The sequence below is a fragment of the Magnolia sinica genome, chromosome 4 (genome assembly GCF_029962835.1).
Source record: "Magnolia sinica isolate HGM2019 chromosome 4, MsV1, whole genome shotgun sequence".
In the NCBI taxonomy this organism is placed as follows: domain Eukaryota; kingdom Viridiplantae; phylum Streptophyta; class Magnoliopsida; order Magnoliales; family Magnoliaceae; genus Magnolia; species Magnolia sinica.
Window position 1 is genome coordinate 95,273,804 of NC_080576.1, and position 5,961 is coordinate 95,279,764.

Consider the following 5,961-nt stretch of genomic DNA (forward strand, 5'->3'; position numbering starts at 1 on the left):
GTTGAAACCTTTCTGGGTTCGTCAGTGATGTTTGCATGCCATCCATACCGTTAATAACGTCATTCCTATTGGGATGAACTGAAAACACAAATATTAGCATGATTCAAAACTTATGTGGCCCCACGAATATTTCAACTGTGGACGTTCACTTACCACGTTATCGGCCCACTTGAGCGTTGGATATGAACTCACAAAACGGATGGATGGGAGGGATTTCTCACACACATCACATAACACAGGAACTTCCTGCAAAAGGCTTTGGCAGGAAATCGGCGTCCATCTGTTTCCCCGTCGCTGACGCTCCTAGTTCCGAGTTTACAAACGGTTCAAAGGAAATAAAAGTTACATCGGCCCACAATGATGTATTTACCATATCTATACCGTTCATCCATTTGGTGAGATCATTTTAGATCTTGATTCGAAAAATGAGTAACTTAAGATTCAAGTGGACCACACCCCAAATAGCAGTGGGGACAATGACTCTCACCATTCAAACATTCGTAGGGCCCTACTTACCATCCATTCTATTCATAAGGTCACAGACTCACACAGACCTGGATGAAGAGAAAAAACAAATATCATATTGATCCAAAATTTCGGTGTACCCAAAAGGGTTTAAATGGCAGGCGTTCAATCCCTCACTGCTTTTTACATTATGGTCATGAACTTGATGTTTGGATCCGGCTTATTTTTCAGATCAAGCCTTACGACGAACTCACCAAGTGGACGGACGGTTTGGATATAACTAATGCTTCACGATGGGACCCACTGAACTTAGTAACGTCAACCCACAAAATTAGGTTGCTGTTGTGTGATACACCAGCCAATCCGCTTCCGTACTTCACGCTGGGCAGAGCCAGAGACGGACGGTCCGTAAGGGCTTCGTGGAGCCCACCATGATGTATGTTATTTATCCACTCCATCCATCCATTTCTACACTTTATTTTAGAACATTATCCAAAAAAGGAGGCAAATTGAGGCGCTGAGTGGGATACCACGTATCAATGGTAGACACTCAATATATATTGTTTCCTGTGGTTTGGTTCACTTCGGCCTTTCGATCTACCTACTTTTTTGGCTCATAACATAAAATGAGCTTTCAAAATGAACGGACGGCTTAGATTAAAAAAAAAAAAACAAATATTGTGGTGGGCGTTATACCACTTTTTTTTTTCCTTGTTACTGCAGTTAATATAACGTTAGTTGTTTTCGACGGCTTCTTGTTATTCGCCGACGGCTTTTAGCCGTGGAAATGCCTACGTCTAAAATTCAGCATTCTCAATTTTTTTAGTAGTATGTAATGGTTCGAAGTCTTTACAATTGGCCCGTGTAAATTTAAGCCCAATTATCAATGGCTGGAAGTGGCTGAAGTGGGAGAAGGTTAGTTGCAATTCCTCTCTTTTCTCCAATGAGCACAAATATAGGAGATCAAGCTCGAAGGCAACAATTAAGAAAGGTCTAGTAAGACTAACCTCATCGATAACTGTTGTTTAACGAAAGAAGAGGGTTCACAAAGATCTAAAAATAAAAGAATTAGTAGAGATGGAAGAAAAAAGTATAGTCAAGAAACCATTTATAGTTGTAGAAGCGAATGGACATGGCACTGCATTTAATGTAATATAGCCATAGATGGAGGACTGCATGGTGGCGTTTAATTTCTCAAAAATATTGTCTTCAAATACCTATGGGAACCGAAGAGTTTCTAATCAATGCATGAATTTATTGTTGATGTTGGATAATACTAGCCTTAATGTTTGGTCGGATTCATAAAAGACGAGTAAATACATTAAAAGGGCAAATGATTATTTTGTACATTAAAGTAAAAGGCTTTGTACAAACAAAAGAGAGACAATGCGGAGAGAAGATAAATTTTAATTTGGCCAATTGCGAAGGGTTTCATATTGTGAAGCACAATCGGCCAATAATTCTTCCACTTTCAGTTTGCGCGCAATCCATCTAGGCAATGTAAGAACTCTATTTAGTGGGCCTCACTGATCAACGGTCTGGATTGTCATACAGTTGGACTGGATGATTGAGTAGACTAGTGGGCCCCACTTCAGGTGATGCGCTGCGTAGTCTATCTGCGCAGCTCTGCGTACTAGGGCTGGAATGCTATAGCTGTCTTACGCAGACAGCAGTTTGTGTTGAACTAGGATGCTACAATGTGGAGCATGGGAGAGAGAGTTGTGATGGGTTTCAAACTCTCTCTCCACAGACTCTATAAAAGAGAGCTGGGTCCCCAATCCTACACCACGGCAGAAATTCGAGTCTCATCTTGTGAATTGCAGAAAGGGTGTGAAGGAGAGGAAGATCCTAAGCTCTACAGGTTTTCTGGTATTCTTATCCGGATCCCATGGCGGCATCTCAGCTAGGTAAGCTACCCGACCCCTGATCGCCATGTCCCATGCACAGACAGATCCGTGGGCCTATTCCGCATATAGATAAGATCCCACATTTGGTATCAGAGCGATCTATGCATAGGCATAGATGATCACATCCAGCCACATCTGATCACATCAGGAATTTACGAATTCCTGAAACAGTTGTGATCAGGGATTTTCGAATCCCTGAATCCTGAAATGTTCAGATTAGGGATTTGAATTTCGAAAACCCTGAAATTTTTTTTTCAAATTGGAATTTCGATTTTCAATTAGGGTTTTTCAGATTTGAATTCCCAAATTATAAAATATTAGGGATTTCGAATTTAGATCCTCAGATCCAGAAGTTAATTAGGGATTTTCGAATCCCTAAATTCAGAAATCAGTTAGATTAGGGATTTCAGATCTACAACCCTAAATCCAGTTTCTATTAGGGATTTAGATTCGAATCCCCAAATCCAAATTCTGTAATTAGGGATTTCGTTCTCAAATCCCCATATACCGCAATTGGGGATTTCAGATTACTGATTCCAGAATTCAGATTTGAAACCGAAAAACCCAAAATTGGGGATTTTATACCCACCTGTGTCTTCAATGGAGGCGGTCATGGATTACAGCACCACTATCGGCCATGTAACCCACCATCAGGGAAGAACGGACGTCCGACCGGCTGCGAATCCATCTGCGGAGAAGGAGAAATCTCCCTCTCCCTTCAGTAGCCGCCCTCAGTAGGTCGAAAACGACTTGATTCCTTCTCGAATCAGCGTCGTGGACGATGGCATGACGAGATCTTCCACAAACTTCGGATAATCTCACGAAAGGATTTTTTTTTTTTTCTTTCTTCCCTTAGTCGATCGCTGCTCGGTCGAAACCGACCTTGTAGGAAGTCGGGTGACTGACTGCTGCTCGGTCGTATACAGCAGCTATTAGGTCGAAAACGACCTTAATAGATTTCGGGTTTTTGGACCCGACTACATGCACTCGGGTCCGACCACAGTAACCGCAAACGGGACTTATTCCTACTCTCTTCTGGGCCTCTGGTAGTGGGCCCAGTATGCTGTGTTGATGGTGGGCCATGTTTTCCATCTAGTACATTTAATGCCAAGTTTTGGACCGTTCAAATAACGTTCCATGTTTATTAGATCTGAACTGTCTCATGAGCATATTAACTAACTCATGCACTGGGCATTTGTGAAAACCTTATATGCTAAGTATTAAGCATTAAGACTAATCTGTTCGCATTATGAACACATGTGCAAGAACCTACCCATCTAATTATATATATAACTCCATGCTATTCAGGGACTGATTCAGTCATGCTCATTAGACACGTTCTGATCATACAGAATTCAGATTCGGCCCTATTGTTGGCTCATCACCCATCCTTGGGAGTTGATATGGACCATTGGAATATATGGTGTGAAACCTTTCAGTTTGTTTCACATTAAGGTTACCGTTTTTCCAATGATCAATACCAACCATCTTGTGGGCCGTATCAGATTGATTAAGATATAATCCATTGAAAGGCAGGATTATAATTGTTATCCTCAGTCTGTATTAGTAATATTGGATTCGGTTGTGTTAGCCACCACAGTGACCTCAATCAATGAAAATTCTACAAGTACAGACTTGTAACATTGGGATAAGGAGGATAACATACGGTTGCGTTCACATTTTCATGCTTATGGTAACGAAAACGTAGACGATTATCGTTTGCAGACACGTGAACGGGTGAAGTAAATGGTGCTGGTGATGTAAAGCTGAAAGACTCATCTCACCCATAAGTGTTGAGTGTCTCAGATTTACATGACTGACATTACTTAGCTTCATGTTCAGGAGAATCACTAGCATATTATTATTACCACCCACAGGAGGAATGATGATGATGTAATGGATTCTCACCAGGATGAGATGGTTGGGCCCATCGTCATCCTAGATGATTCAGTTGATGCCTCCCTTAGCAACTGAATTGATTATCTTTGCCTGATATTTTGTTTACTAAACTGTTTTGTGAAATAATGAACTAATGTGAGTATATGTGTATCTCTTATATTTCAGTCTCAATACCAACTAATACGCATCAAGTCCCTGCCTTAAATGGGTCTAATTATACTCAATGGAAGAACGCTATTGAAGTTGTACTGGGCTGTCTTCAATTAGATCTTGCCCTGATAACACCAGAACCGCCAAAGTCATCTGATAATGCCACTGAAGCTGAATATAATCGATGGGTTGCATGGTTTAGATCAAATGATACATGCCTGAAAGTCATTAAGTATTCAATTTCTGAATCAATGAAGGGTGCCATGCCTGAAACAGATAAAGCCAAAGTTTTCCTGACTGAAATGGGAAAACGATTCAAGAAATCTGATAAATCTGAAGTGGGCATTCTTTTGAATAAATTTACTCGCTCGTCCTACGATGGAAAAGGCAACATCCGTGAATACATTGTAGAGCAGATCGAAGTTGTTTCTAAGATCCGTGCTCTAGGGCTTGTACTCACTGATGATCAACTGGTTCATTTGATCATGAACAACCTACCTCCCCAATTCGGCACGTTCCTGGTAAACTATAACACTCTGAAGGACATGTGGTCATTGGATGAACTCATCACTCAATGCGTCCAAGAAGAAGACAGGATCAGACAGATGATAAAAGTTCAAAATGTTAATATGGTGACTTCAGGACAAGGGCATGGGCAAGGGAATAAAGGTAGAAGGAAGAGGAAACAAGGTTCTAATAATGGATTCTCTGGTCCTCCATCTGGAAACCATGAGAATCAATCTGGAAATGGATCTAAACGCAAACGGGTTAAAGGCAAACCATGCTACTTTTGTAAAAAGACGGGTCATCTAAAGAAAGACTGCGAAGGTTTTAAGGATTGGCTCATAAAGAAAGGTAATCATTCTGTTCTTATCTGTTTTGAATCTAATCTGACCGATGTGTCAGTGGATTCCTGGTGGATAGATTCAGGAACTACTATTCACATATGCACTTCTATGCAGGAATTACTACAGGCCAGGCCACCAACTGATGCGGAGCGCTCAGTATACGTAGGCAATGGTGTCAAAGTTGACGTGGAGGCAATAGGAGTCTATAGGCTTAAGTTGAAGACTGGTCATTTTTTGAATTTAGTAAATACATTCTGTGTGCCGTCTATAAGGCGCAATTTAGTTTCAATTTCCTGTTTGGATAAGTTGGGATATTCATTCCACTTTGGAAATAAAAGTTTTAGTATTTACTTTAATTCGATTAAAGTTGGAACCGGCTCTTTAGTAAACAACTTATACCAGTTAGACTTGATTGCCTCTCACGTCTATAATATTAATACCTTGCATGGAAATGTAGTAGGATCCAAGCGAAGACTAGACTATGAGAATTCCTCCATGTTGTGGCACATGCGGCTATGCCATATATATCGTGAGAGATTAGACAGGCTTGTGCGAGAAGGAATTTTGCATTCTCTAGACTTCTCTGACTATAAAGTATGCATTGATTGCATAAAAGACAAACAGACTAGAACGAGAAAGAAAGGTGCAACCAGGAGTGTAGATCTATTAGAGGTTATACATACAGATATCTG